Genomic DNA, 15774 nt, shown 5'->3' on the forward strand with positions numbered 1-15774 from the left:
CAGTACATACAACTCCCCCCCACACACACACACATATACACTCCAAAACCCTTCATATTTTAACTTTGTTATTCTTTTTTCATTATCCCCTACCAAACCTTTAGGAATTCTGACCATACAGGGCCCTTTCAATGTTCTTTACCAAAGCTTACGCTGTACTACTCAGTGGGCTGAAAATGACAGTCAACTGTGGTACTCCTTGGTTTTTCTCTGAAGCTGTCTCCATTTCTCTCTCATTTGCTTCAATGAGAATGCCCCTATACAGAGAAACCCTGTCTCAAAAAAAAAAAAAAAAAAAAAAAAAAAATCAATGAGAATGCCCTAGGCAAACTGATAAAAATCCCAAATACACCCCACCTGTGAGTTCAAACTGCTGTACTACAAACTAGGCAGATTTTCCAAGGTAATACCCAAGTAAGAATCTACTGGCAGCCATGTGAACACCTAAACACATCAGAAAATGAGTATGGATCAGAAAGCAACAGCAAAAGCTAATTTTAAAAAATCCCTTTGCAAAATGTTCACAAACCACACATTCCATTATTTGAAGTGAGTGCTAAGTCATTCCAATACAAGGAACTCAAAGCTTTTGTCCCTTTGTTTTTGAGGCAGGTTCTCCCAATATTGTTCAGCCTTGAATCCTCCGACCTCAGCCTCCAAAGTGCTGGCGTTACAATGTGTGCCACCATGCCAAGCAGCCCTTAACTTTTAAAGTACTTTACTGTGCAAATGTTACAAATCAGACAAATTCGATCTAAGACTTATTGTTGGAAATCATAGGAAAGTTTCCGGAAACTAAAGAACTTTTCTATACATACACCCAAGTTCCAAGAAGACGTCTTGAAACACTTCAGAAACACCCTTAAGGGTGATGTGGAGCTCCAATAATAACATTACCGCCTCTTGTGTAGCTTCCAGGAACATGCAACAATCGTGTAAGGAGATTTTCCTGGTTACTAACTGACAGCTAAACAGCTTCTCTTCAATACTACTCAAGAATTAGCTTAAAATTCTCCACACTAAAGCTCATGTCCTGTCTACTGTCTCACAATCTTCCTGCAGTTGAGGCACTGAGAGCCATTAGGGTACTAAGAGCCAAGCTGTTACTTGCAAACTTCTAATATCTTTTCTATTCCACTAGAAAAACAACCTGCTGGGGCTGGAGAGATGGCTTAGTAATTAAGAGCACTTACTGCTTCTCCAGTGGATCCAAGTTCAGTATTCCAGAATCCACATCAGGCAGCGCACAGCCTCCCACAACTCCAGCTCCAAGGGGTCTAACACCCTCTGGCCTCTAAGAGCACCTGTGCATGCATGGTGTACATAAACTCACTCAGGCACATAAACAAACATATGAAATTAAAAAAAAAAAAAAAGAGTATGTTTGTAATCCTGTTAAGATTGTTTCCAAAATTCTCCCAACCAAAAATCAATCCCTATGCTTTTTTCTAATAATCTTAGCAAATAATATTCCCTGAAATAAAATTCCTTGGAAAAAGATCTAATGGACATATTGGGAAAGTAACCTTTAGGAGATAGAGAAGACTTAGCCTATGATTCAAGTACTTTGTTAGGGAGGTCAACACAAAAATACTGTGCTTTTAGTGTTCCTCTATAACCAGTACGTGTTTCCTGAACACAAATTACATAGAAAATCAGAAACTAATCAGATTTACTCTGAAGGGGCATTTTATGATAGTCTATTCAGACAGACAGTCCAAGGAAATGGAGAAAGGACAGAGCCATCAAGACTTGACAACTAATGACAAACAATAGACAAGAGAATAGAAGCCTGGGAGTGACTGAGTAACTGCATCAAGCTTAACCAAGAAAACTGAGTACAGGACTCAAGGCCAGTGAAAGAAAATGAAGAAAAGAAGAAGGAGACACAGGTGAGGCCTCTGAAGGCAGGAGATGCGAGGGTGTTGAGAGCTCAAAGCTCACTTTGGGTTTATTAAGAAAGCAAAGTTAAGACTACTGGCAAGAAAAAAGTTAACTCAAACAAGAATGGCAGAAGAGAGACTGCGGTGTGCACTTGGAGGAGAATGTAAAACCTTCGCTGGCTGCAAGATTTATGTAGCAGAACACAGGAAAGTATGAGTTAAAGATTCTGACTTCCAGGTTTTGATATTTGAAGACTTTATTTTGTGAACAAAAGAAAGACGGCATATAGCTTCCCTGCCCCCAAGAAAAGTACTCTGAAGATAAGGCATTTAATGAACTGGATAACAAGACAGTTAAGGCCAAAGCTATTAAAAGAGGACTTAAATCATATAAAAATAGTAATAAAGACATAAAAGTGGCTGGTGGCAAAAGAAGTAAAGTTAAGGAATATATGTAAAAGATTTTCACTATCCCAAGATGCCCGAGATATTATGGTATAATGGGAAATACAAATCTAGGCACTCCCTTGGTTTCTTGAGAGACAGCTATGAAAACCCCTAGAATCTTTTTTGTATGCTAATGGAAACCTGTGCCCTTATATAATCTCAGGACAGGGGCATAATTAGAAAGGTGGACTTTCAGCTCTATCCCTAAACTTTCAGAGAGAGAAATGGAGCTGAGGGTCAAGCTGATCACTAAAGTCTAACATGCAATCGGCTGTCCCGACATTATGACACCTCCATAAAAACACAAAGGACAGTGTTCAGCAAGTGTCTGGAGTGCTGGACATGAAGAGCCCATGAAGGCATGAGCTCCTTCCCATGCGCCTGCCCTAGTCCTATCTAATCCTGTTCTAGTCCATCTACACCTTTTGTAATGTCCATTATAATATCTATGAGCAAATTAAACTCCAGGAGAGTGTCAGGTAAAACCTGATTTAATATGACATGTCAGTCATAAGCACAAGCCACAAAGGGGGCTTGCCATGGCCATCTCAAGTGGAAGGGCACTCTCAGAAGGCTAAAGCCGTATCTGCTGGGATCTGACGCTGCTCTAGGGAGACACTGTGTGACGTAGGTAAACTGTCAAAGGTTGTGTTAGGTGATGTGTGGGAAACACACTTTGGCTGCTTCCTGTCTTCCCATAGTGCCCTAGATGTTCTATCATTGCTGCATTTACTGCAGCCAATCACCTGTGGATTGGACCTTCTCTTCCTCAGCCTCTTGCTCCTAGCACTAACAAGTCAGGACCACAGCAAGTTGCCAGAAAACATCTGGCAAATTCTAATGGAACACAGTAATTCTAGTTATCAGACCACAGAGAACTCTAAGTGGCCTATGAGATGGTGACGAGAACTAATGAAGCTGTTAGTGGGTAGATCACGTTTAAGAAATGAGTTGTTTGATTTGGGTTTTGATTTTTTTGAATGGGTTTTAAGACAAGCTTGCTTTCAGAGTGGAGGATGACTAAGGACAACGTCCTTAGACATATAACGGTGAAGATAATGAGAACAGCATATGAAATATCCCAAACACAAATAGATCTGCCATATATAGTAGAACTGTCAATAAATCTAACTATTGGCTGACAAGAATATTTAAATAAACAATTAGTTCTCTAAAGTTATTTCTGTATGGCTCTGTCTTTAAGAATATTATCTGAGCCAGAGATGGATGAACATGTAAAAGTACTTTCTGTGCAAGTCTGACCTCCTGAATTCCATCTCTAGAACCCAGAGCAGAAGAGAGAAGAATCAATTTTCACAAGTTGTCCTCTCATGGCTACACTCATATCACACTTACTCACACACACACACACACACACACACACACACAAGTAATATTATTTAAATTGTTTAAATGTGTTAATTAAAACTGGATCAATACTGATATTTTACCTAGTCATTCAATGAACAAAAATCCAGTTATCTATAACCTGGAACTATAAACTAACAGAGACCAGTCAGGAAAAATAACTTTCCCAGATGAGACACCTGTAACTCCAGATGGTGTAATCAAGGTTAACATTAACTACACTGTGAGATCCTGTCTCAAACAACAACAAAGAGAAAGATGAAGCAATTGAATGAGGTACTAAGATGCTGAAAGATAGCTTAGAAAATGATGAACAGCATGTGCAAAAGAATGTATATTTCCAATGTCTCAGTTTCCTAGAACCACCACACACAATAAGCAAAGGATAGAGGATTTTCTGTTTTTACCTTATAATACTAAAATGAAAAGCATCATGTAAGTAGTAGAATTCTCAAGGAAATGGTATGTGGGCACAATATTAATAAAAGGCATAGAAGGATGAAAAGTCAATTCCGGGACAAGGAGCCACAGATGACTATAAACAGGACCTGCTCAGACTCAGAAACCCTAAAGAGCATGGCTAGAGACTGGCCAATGGAGAACACAAGGCAACAACTGCACAGCTGCTGACCTAACGACAAAAGGCAACATCAAGAAGAGGACGTAAGTGCTGACTGGAACACGTGTGTCAGACTGGTTCTGAACTCATCTTGGCTATGACCTCAATTTGTATAGGTATAGGTATATATAATATAGGTATTGTTGGTTATATGACAGGTATACCAGGAAAGGGGGGCCACTACATTTTCCTCTAAAATGTAGATCATTTATACATCAATTAAATTTTGTTGTTTTCATGTTTTAATTTTATTTCTTTTTTAAAAGAGATATCTCAGAGTAAAAGTAGATCAGACAGACCATAAATCTATAGAATGTACAATAGAACAAACACTGAAAAAAACTGCTAAAATTAATGTTAGTAAATATGAGACTATTATGCTGATTCCCTAAGAATTTATTAAAATGTGGGCAAACTGTATATAAAAAAACTACAATTTTGAACTGATGATAATTCATCAACCCTCCATTAGAAAATAGTAAAAGGGCTGCTCTCAGCTAGCCACTATCCTTATCTAAAAAGAAAAGAAGGAAATATACATGGGCATATGTTATAGTTTAGAAACAAAATGTCCCTCACAGGGTCATGTATTTGATCATTTAATCCTTCTGGTTGTGCTCTCTTGAAAGACTGTGGAACCTTTTGGAGATGGTATCTAAAGTTGGGCCTTGAGATACTGCCCAGATGATCTTCTAGCCCAAGTCTACTTCCTGAATGACATAATATCCCAGCAGCCTCACTTGGTTGGTATGGCTTTCCCGCCATAATTAACTGCACCTTTTCAAGCCATGAGCCATGTTCTGTCAGGTAGACTATCACAGCAGTGAGAAAAGTAACACTAGTTCATTTCTCAGTCCTTTGGCTAAGATCAAGAGTAATAGTGACAGAGAATACTTAAATTAATTCATATGTGCCTCAAAGAAATAGCCCTTGCATTTTTTTCCTTTTCTTGGATCACTCCATTAACTGTATATAGCTTAAGTGTATATGCAAATGTACTATAAAATACCTGTATTTTAAAATACCAACTGCTTGATCCACATGCCGCCACCGCTACTTTTCCAAGTTCACTGATTAACAAACTGTTGGAAAATACTATATACCCCACTGTCTCCGATTCCTCTCTGCCAACTCTCTCAAGATAATCAAAATCAAGTTTTACCTTCACCACTTCCCCAGAAACCTATCAGTTAAACCTAACAATCAACAATTAGTCCTCAACCTAACATAATTGATCACTCCCTCTTCCCTTATAAGACACTTCATTTGAATTCATGGATACCACTTTCTTTCATTTGTTTTTTTAATCTTTCTCTTGTTTCTTTGAAACAGGTTTTCTCTAGCTGTCTGGAACAACTTACCTTCTGCTCCCCTCCTGTCCATCCGTCCGTGTGTGTGTGTGTGTGTGTGTGTGTGTGTGTGTGTGTGTGTGTGTAAGAGAGAGGGGAGAGAGAGGGAGAGAGAGAGAGAAAGAGAGGGAGAGAGAGAGAGAGAGAGAGGGAGAGAGAGAGAGAGAGAGCACATCTGTCTGTCTGTTTGTCTGTCTCTATTTCTCAGCATTCTAAGATCCCAAGGAATATCTCTAGACTTCTCCAGCTACACTCACTCCCAAACTCTATTATTCAGTTCTCTGAGCATTAAATGCTATCTGCCAGTCACTGGAAATTTGTGTCTTTATTCCAGACCTCTACTGTGAATTGCATACTCAAGTACATCTAGATACCTAGTGTCTTCACAGCTAACTTAGCATATCCAAGATTAAAGTCATTATTTTCCCCTTAAGACAGGCTTCTTATGCAGTCTTACTGATTAGTGTCAACTCATATCTGAGTTTTTTAGGCCAGATCCAATCCATCATCAAATCATTGCCTCTGTATCCAAAATTTATGCAGAATTTGTAATATTTCTCCCAACTCCTGTCTAAAATCAATGCCATCACTAACAAGATTTACTGTTGCAGCTAATGATCATATTCTTTTTGTAATGCTGACATCCTTTACTTAGCAGCAAAGAGAATCATGTAAAAAAAAAAAAAAATCGAAGTCAAGAATGTCACTTAGAAGCCGGGTGGTGGTGAAGCACGCCTTTAATCCCAGTACTTGGGAGGCAGAGGCAGGCGGATTTCTGAGTTCGAGGCCAGCCTGGTCTACAGACTGAGTTCCAGGACAGCCAGGGCTACACAGAGAAACCCTGTCTCAAAAAAAAGTCACTCAGAGGTAGAGAGCTTGATTTGAAACTGGGAGGGCCTAAATTTAATCTCCAGCAAAATAAACAAGCAAACAAAGTTGAAATTCTACATTGTCCTTGCACTTTTAGAGTCTAGACAACCAGAGATGGTCTGACTCCCAGCACCTGATCAGACATCAGACATCACTTTCTGCCTATCATTCCTGCCAATGCCTCACTGACATACCCATCACTCTGAGAAGAGACCAGGATACCCAGGACAGGTACCCTGTTCCATGGTTATCAAAATGTTTCTCTCCTCTAAGGGATGGAAAGCTGGCTCAGTCAATAAAGCACTTACCGCTTAAGCATGAGGACCCGAATTCAGATCCACATCACCCACATAAAAAGTGGCATAGTAACAGGCATCTGTAATGCTAGTGCTGGGCGGGTGTAACAGGAGGATCCCTGGAGCTATCGGCCAGCTAGTCTTGCTGAACTGATGAGAAATCCTGCCTCAAAAACAAGGTGGAAATCAACTAAGGAAAATACTCAACACCTAGCTCTGGCTTCCACACACAAATATGAGCACACATGCAAATAAGCACATGTCATAACACACTAAAAACTGTTAACTATATAAAGTATTCTCTTTTCCAGAGTCTGCAGAGACCATGCTCTGGCTTGCCTAACCATCTTGTATGAAAGAGCAGCTCCCCACATGTGTTCTTCCGACTTCATCCTGCTTCCTCCACAGGACTGTAACAGTTGGGACACTACATAGAAACTTTTGTACTGACTCCATATAAGCTCCAAAAAGGCATGTAAATTGTTTAGTTCACTGTACTATGACAAGCAAGTTCTCACCCATCTTAAATGGACTGATGACTGAATCTATTCAGACTTGGTCTGTTCTTAAAGCAAAGACTGAAGAAATCAGTAGTGTAGAGGCTCTCAAATCCTGGAGAAACACAGACTGCAAGGTAGGCCACACAGTCAAGTAGTCTGGCTAATGCCAAAAATAGGAGTTGACAAGTCCAGACTATCATGAAGCAGAACGTAGGGAAGGCAAAGAAAAAATGGCTCTGCCTCTCCATCCCTTGACAAGAAACACCACCTGACTGTTTCCTGTAAGCTGCCCTACCAACAACTCTGTCCAAAATAACACCAACACCATTCTATACACTTAAGGGCTGTTATGAACAGTTCTTGCCTTCCTCAGCTGTGGTCTTCTGAGAAAAAATGTAACTCTCAACCCTAACACTGGCTGCCAAGACATAATGGTCTGTGAAAGCTCTCAAATTTCCACAAAGCACTCAAGCTGCAACCAAATATCATTAATATGATGACAAGAACTAGTCAAAGAACCTTTTGATGCTGCCTCTTTGTTGTCCCTAGTGTATACTACCAGCTCACTCACCAGAGATCATATCTTAGAGTGGGGAGGTAGCTAGGCGGGGAGGCAGGCAACCCAAAACTGTAGCATAGGTGATTTCTCCTTCTGCATTTGAACGGGTGGAAAACAAGAGAAATAGAAAACATCTGGTCACCTTCCACCCCCATATTTTCTCAGCATTCTGTAGCTTCCTGTCTCTTTTGGTTTGTAACTACTGATTGCTAGGTTCCTGATTCAGGGGTGTGACTCAGCCTACTAAGAGACCAGCCAATCAGAATGTTCCTTTCTTTATGAGTAAATTGAACAGTCAGAAAACATGAGATGTCACCAGGTCTTTTCAATACCTAACATAAAAACAGAAGCTATGGATCACCAAACTTCTGATTCACAAAAAAAAAAAAAAAAAAGGAGAGAGGCAAGGAGATCTCTTTGAGTTCTAGTCCAGCCAGGAGTGGACGTAGCCTTTAAGAATCCTCTATCTCCTCATAGCTCAAGGCCTCAACTTAAGCAATCAGAAATCTCTAAAACCAAAGATTCACTCTGAGACATAAAATCAGCCAACTCACTAGACAAGAGCTAAACTCAAAGACTACACATAATATTTTCTAACTGTTCAATTTATTCATAAAGAAAGGAACATTCTGATTGGCTGGTCTCTTAGTAGGCTGAGTCACACCCCTGAATCAGGAACCTAGCAATCAGTAGTTACAAACCAAAAGAGACAGGAAGCTACAGAATGCTGAGAAAATATGAAGGTGGAAGGGTTGTCAGTACTGACATAAACTGTCACATGAGGGCGCATCATCCAGAACTAACTATAGCCTGGAATGGCACTCCAAGTGCAGAGTGTGCTGTATGTCCTTGGACTCTCTCACTTACAGTTTCCTCAAGTCTCCTATAGCCATCATATCCCAGGGCTTGCTTTCTTGGTCACTCCTTTGAACTGGGTGATTTCTTATTTCCCCAAAATCTCTTACCTTCTTCCTGTGTCATGTTATCCAGTATTCACCCATACATCATACTCAGCCCTTACAGGGACTAGATATGTCACAAAATTAGGTACAATATATCACAGAGCAATAGAAAAAAAAGAATATGCATACACATATATATATACATATACATTCTTCAATCTCAGTTCTTTCCAAATTGCCAGTCTACATTCTAGTCATCTTATAAAGGGTTACTCAGTCTTTTATCTTTCAAGAACTATGTTCAATCTCCATTTCCAACCCAGAGTCCAGACTTAATTTCACATGATCTATTTCTATTACCTCCTATGAGAAACACAGTTTAATGTATTTCTACATTGATACATCAGCCATCTCCCCAAGAGATATCACACAGTATTTTTAAAACCAACAATCCTCAAAGATGACCCTCCAGCAATAATCAAACTAAACTATTAAACAGAAGAAACAACAAAAGGGTAAACAGAAGAAAATTTTCAACTATCATGAACTGTTGATTTGGTTTCAAATACTTATCTTTCAAATGCCTAAAAAAGTCCAATCTTTAGCATAGCAATAAGATAATACACATTTGGAATAGCCCCTTTTAAAGTGAAGGCAGACCAGGTCCTGTCCCATGGCTTGCTAGAGATACCTACTTTATCTGCAGCAGCTCCCTTTACATCTCATCCATAACATGATGCTACAAAAAGCCTACCTTCTAGGTTGTAGTAGTTAGAAACAATGGCATGCCAGGTATCAGTGTAGTATATCTAATAACTATTATTCTAGGCTATCTTATCTGTCTAAAATATATCGCTTTCCAAAAAAAGAGCAGATTATAAGGTTTGTTTTGTAGCTTTTTAAATGGTTAACAATTCAAGTTAAATCAGAAATGACCTTCTGGTCAACCCTGAACAGACAAAAACTTTAACAAATACACTACATTTATGAACTCTTTGGTTTGTCTAAAATGTATCACAATTTTAACATATTATAGATTTATTGTTACTTTAAGTACTCAAAAATAAATTTACACCTTGATAAATATAAAAAATTATATTTCATATAAGTAAAAGTCCATTAAGGTATTCAAGAATATGTTCAGAATTCATCTTTCAAAAGTAAGCACCAACCAAAAATATGGCTCATGCTTACAATCCCTGCTCAAGGGGGTCTCAGGTAAGAGGATGGGCTAGAAGCTAAATAAAGTGCATGCTTTAAATGGTGGGGTACCATCATACTCACACCTCACAATTAAAAGACAAAACTACAAAGTATGTTTAAAAGTCAATTATTCTAGTAAAATTTTAAAAAGCTACCAAGTATTTGGTACTAAAAAATAAGTCAGGCCTATAACTCATAGACAGTAGAGTAAAAAGGACAAAGCTTCAAAATCAGACTGGGTTTCAGGAAACTCTGTCTCAAATAAATATAAAAAGTAACAAAAATAATATATGGAGTGCTAATGCTAATAAAAATTAGTAAAAATATTTTAGTGACTTTGTGGGTAAATGACAACCCATCTGCAGAGAGGAGAGAATAAAACTGGAATAAAACCTGCGAGTGCCTTTTAACTGTGAGACAGAAAGTCCTCTCATCCTCATCGTTGAAAAGACTAACTCAAAACAAAAGGCAACGAAAGTATGACAAATTATTTGATTAAAATTCTGCTGGGAGAAGTGTAGCTCTTTCTAAAGTAAAGCCAGCAAGAGCTTTTGAAACTGATAAAACCTTCATACCCTCTGGTGCTATAATTCCTCCCAAGGGCCTTTAGCCTTCAGGAAAAAAAAAAAAAAAAAAAATGACTATGTGGCCATATGTGAACTACAGAAATCTGACAGGACAGGGAGTGGCATTTTCAGTAAGACCATCCAAGACATCTAAAATATACCAACTGCACTACTTACAAAACAATAACCAACTCACATGTCCATTTAGAAATAAATATTTTCTGTAACACTATAATTAACCCAACAGTATAAAAACTAACAAAAAGAAAACCCATCAAGTATTAAAACCCAGATTAAAGGTTACATTTACACACCAATCGGTGGTATAAATTATTTGAAATTGATAAGAATCAAGGAATAGTTTATTTTGGTTTTATTTCTTGTAAAACAAAACGTCTTCTGGAACTAATGAGGCCTATTACGCTAAGCACATAGATGAAAACTGATGTGCTAGATACATAAATCTACAATTATCAACTTTTGTCCCTAAAAAACTATCCAGGAGTAATCAGAGCAGCAATCCTCACAAGAGGCAAAGCATACATGTAATTCTAGCCATGCTATTAACCAGCTCTCACTTTACCACCAGAAGGAACTGTGCAGGGTCTCCATATGGTGACCAGAGGCTCCCAACACCAAAGTATAAGCAAGCTCCCGCCCAGTGGAGTGGTAAAGGTCCAGTTTCTCCCATTTTCCCAAATGAGGTTTCATGTTTCCCAGCCACTCAAGGGCTTTAGGTCCCTAGGAGTGGCAGCTAGAGAGGAGGAAAGCACAAATGGACCACGGAGCAGTGAGAAGCATGCAAGCACGAGGTCAGGAGCTGCAGGAGGTAGATGGAGACTGAGGCAAGCTACTTGCTTTTTTTTTAGGCTTTAGTTGTTCCAAGCTATTTTAGCATTGAACCAAATGATCTGCCAAATTTTTCCAATTTAATATCTACCAATATAGCCCTTTTATAATAAATATCCATTTCTCTCATACAGCACCAAGATGATAACCCTTTATTAGAAATTAGAAGCTAGGCACTGATGGCTTCTGTACCCTAACACTCAGAAGGCTGGAGGGGGGTAGGGAGGGGCTGCAGAAATCAGAGCTCGGCCTGAGCTGATCGACTCATTGAGTTCTGGGCTAGCCTGGGTTACAGTGAGACTCTTTCTAAAGAAAAAAAAAAAGTGGATTAAAGTGCTTGTTTGTCATCAAGCCTAACAGCTCTATCCCCAGCACCCACATGCTGGAAAAAGGGACCCCACTCCCACAACTGACCTACTCACACACATCATAATGCACACACTGTGGCACAGGAACATGAGCATGTGAGAACACACACTCACAAATAGGCAAATGTAATTTTTTAAAAATTTGTATTTAGAATTAGGACAGAGGGGAGTAAAAGTGAACTACGAAGATGGCCAAAGGACATCTATGTTCCCAGATCTGTCCCTTTCTAGCCACAATGGGGGCAAACCCCTGCACCTCAAAAAAAAGTTCTAGACCAACCCTTACTTGCCATGGCCTTCATTCCTCCATCTTAAAGTAGACTGACTTTTTTCCCATCATAACCAGGATGTCATTCCTAACAAGTTTTTAATTTCATCCTTAAACAAATAAAAGTAATAATGTTGGGGCTGGAGAGATGGCTCAGCAGTTAATAGCACTGGCTGTTCTTTCAAAGGACCCCAGTTCAATTCCCAGCAACCACAGACCATTATACAACTGTCTGTAACTCCAGTTCCTGGATATCTGACACCCACACACAGACAGAAAAGCAGGCAAAACACCAATACATAAAATTTTTCTAAAAATCATTTTTTTTAAGTATTGATTATTTTTCTAAATTTTCTGGTACTGAAAGACAATCCAAACATATTTAGTTTATCTTAAATCTGCATTCAAGCCTGGACCCTTTCCTCAGAATGCACTGAGTAAATAGACCTTAGCAGTGTGTGCTGTAGCAGCAAACTTTTTTTTCTTTTTCTTCCCCCCCCCCCCCCCCCCCCCCCGAGACAGGGTTTCTCTGTATAGCCCAGGCTGTCCTGGAACTCACTCTGTAGACCAGGCTGGCCTGCCTCTGCCTCCCAAGTGCTGGGATTAAAGGCGAGCGCTACCCGGCAGCAGCAAACTTAAAAAGAAACTCAAAAGCCTGGGGGAGCCATATATAAGTAAATCATTAACTCCTAGTTGAGGAAGTGCTCAGTAGAGCCTGGCCTGATGCTAGTGGATCAGTGCAAACAACAGATGAGATACCCGGACAAGCCTCAAGCTCAACACTCTCGTGGAGATGCAAGGTGTTTACTAGGAAGACAGTTCTGGACCCAGGAAACAAAGGAAGATGCCATCTTCTGTGAACTGCAAGCAGTCCCATGGAGAGGACATGAGGAAATGCTGATGAAATGAGAATGCAGACAAACACCAGAAATGGGGAAAGACTGAAGGAATTCTAACCATGAAATTAAAATCCTCTTCTTCCCCCACACAATAGGAGCAATATGGCAGCAAGCAAAAAGAATCTACCTGAGTGAAGGTAGAATGAAAAAGTTCCTGCTCTCAGGATGGCTTCTGGCTCTCTTGTTATGGCAATTAAAGAAACAGAACAAATTACAGGTTCAGGGTTATAAGTATTTTTAACCTAGAGATTGAGGTCAGTGTTGTTGAGAACAAGGAAGAAAACCACCATAAGAGAAGAGCAATGCACTCTAACAAATTAGGAGAGGCAAACATTAATAAAGTCTGGAAAGAAGGCTGACTTCATCCATGCAACCCTTCATCAATGTTTACATTCTCACCAATTATAGACTATAGATCATAACACATACTTTATACTTATCCTTCGCATTAAATTTGATTAAAGTTCTTTAATCTCAATGATGATACTTTAATCAACTGTCTAAATACATTTATCCCATCAATACTTAATGTTCTCGACCCAAAAAAATTCTTTTTCAAATGGCTACTCTGAAAAAAAAAAGTAAACACTCATTCTCACTCATAACTGTCCTCCCCAACCCTCCGGTTTTTTTGAGACAAGGTCTAAGTAGTTTTTGCTATTCTGGAGCTTGCAATGTAGACTAGGCTAGCCTGGTACTCTCAGAAATCCACCTGCCTCTGCTTTCTGAATGCCAGGATAAAGGCATGAGCCACCACACCTCGTTTCTCTCTCCTTAAGTGAAACAGGACATTCCAATCTTGGGCAGCAAAGAGACTGTGCACTAGTAATTCCATTGCTAAGGCCTACTTTATGATCAGCAAACCTAATTGGCTAGGTAGCCAGCAAAGATGAATTTGCAATTATAGAAATTCAAAATCAGGCTTTATCACCAACGACCACCTCAAATGCGTTAACCCCTCCCTTTACTTTGTCAAGAAAGTAGGTACATTTTAAAACTGTATAAAAACCGATGTCCAAAAGAGGAAGAGGAGGGGGTGGAAAGCACCTGAACCTACAGATACCGTAACCCACCAAAGTTCTCAAGATGTGTTTTAGGGCGTGTCTTTGTTTTGACTCAGTGATTTAAAAAAAAAAAAAAAAAATCCCACTCATTCCAGGCTCTCAGGTACTTTCCCTTACCAACGAGAGCATCCAGGCTTTGAAATCCCGGGGCATCTCAGCCTCGCCCTGATTTCCCGGTGCAGGAAGGCTGCAGCCTAGGCGTCCCGTGGCCCCTTCCCGTCACAGCACTACCAAGCAGGGGCATCCGGCCTGCCCGCTGCACCACAGGAGACTCGGGAGAGGGGGCGGGGGTTCCGAGGGTCGTCCCAGAGCGCTGAAGGCCAAGGACACCGGACCCTCCGTCCGACCGCGCTGCGCCCCGGAGCCAGGTAGCCTCGGGCGCCCCGAGACCCCGGCCCAGACCCCCGGCTCTCACCGTGCGGAGGTCGCGCTGCCTCCTCGGCCGCGGCCGGGCTGCGGGTCGCCCAGCGACCTGCCCGCCCGAGGATGGGAGAGGGGCGAGAGACAGGAGAGACAGTCCCGTCACATCCCCGTCCGCCCAGCCGCCTGCCCCGCAGCAGCCAGCATCGCCTCCACGGCCTGCGGGAGCGCCGGACTTCACCGACGCCGCGCCCCCTCCCTTGGCCGGCACCCTCCTGGACTCCGCCCTCCAGGGCCCGCGCACTACGCGTGCGCGGCCCCACCTCCCAGACAGTGCTCGCGCAGGCGCGAGTCTCACTGGACTAGGCCCCGCCTCCGGGCCCGCCCCACTCTCGCTCCAGCCGTTCCCAGGCTCCGCCCTGATCCACTGACCTTGCCTCTTTGCCCCCTGACTCAGGTCTTTTCCTAGCATGAACCTTTCACTCCAGTTACTTGGCCGACCTCAAATGGCCTTCTGGATTCAAATGTGCTGCTTGACCACGACTAAACCTGTCAGCTCCCACTCCAGATTAACAGGAGTGACCTGAACACTGGAGCAAGCTTGACTTCCCACTCTACATTTTGTTTTGGCCTGTCGGTGGCTATGCCTCAGCCATGCATAAAAAGCTGAGAGCTGAGAACTGAAGCTATCTTATGAAGCTATGGATCTCAATCCCATTCCATATGCCAGCCCTCCCTCGTGCCTAGATGGTCGGACAAGTCGTTGAGAGTCACCGTGCAAGCCTACAGTATCTGGCTGTCTATTAAAAGCATTGAAGGTGATATTTAGCTGACCCTAAACTACCTGTTCTCCTCACTAGCCCCAACAACTCAACTGAAATTAATAATATTGAAAGAGAACTTGGAAAATCACCACCTTTTCTCCAGACCACAAACATAACCACTGTGGTAGGGGAAGAGACACTCATGCCCATCCCTTCGGCCATCAGCCTTCGGAAACATTATATTCCAAATAATCAACTTTTTTTTTTTTTTTTTTTTTTTTTTTTTGGTATTTCATCCTGGAGAAATGGAAACAACACTGAGGGCCTAACGCCATCCAGAGAAGGAGCTTGCAAATCCTCCTAGGATTCGCAGCTAGTGACCTGAAACAGTGCTCAGTCAGCACTATCACACCTTAACCAGGCAGGAGTACTTGATTTATGGCTATCTCTAGCTCTCTATTTAAACTTAAACCTCTTGTCAGTGCTCCTGAAGGTGGACTTGGTGGTAACTGGACCCCTTCGCTTCATCCAATTCCCTATGTGGCCATATTGAATAAATCTCATTTTTGCGTGTTTCATTATTATTTGTCTCTTTAATTGGCCAATAGAATAATGATAGGAAAACTTAATTTTGTGGGTA

The 15774-nt window shown here is 41.0% G+C and overlaps 1 protein-coding gene across 8 annotated transcripts in view; it reads right to left on the minus strand.

The window, feature by feature from the left end:
- The window catches only part of Ccser2 (coiled-coil serine rich protein 2), a 110610-nt gene extending 95938 nt beyond the window's left edge, over positions 1–14672 (minus strand). For 3 of the 8 annotated variants that reach the window (XM_034497374.1, XM_034497379.1, XM_034497377.1), the window contains exon 1: positions 14426–14672. The gene's annotated coding sequence lies outside the window, so the exon portion shown is untranslated. Of the gene's footprint in view, positions 1–142; positions 261–14127 lie in introns of those variants that run through there. The other 5 variants (XM_034497375.1, XM_034497380.1, XM_034497378.1 and 2 more) reach the window with 3 other exon arrangements.
- Between the last annotated feature and the right edge of the window lie 1102 nt (positions 14673–15774).

Source organism: Arvicanthis niloticus, chromosome 3, assembly GCF_011762505.2.
Source record: "Arvicanthis niloticus isolate mArvNil1 chromosome 3, mArvNil1.pat.X, whole genome shotgun sequence".
Taxonomy (NCBI): Eukaryota; Metazoa; Chordata; class Mammalia; order Rodentia; family Muridae; genus Arvicanthis; species Arvicanthis niloticus.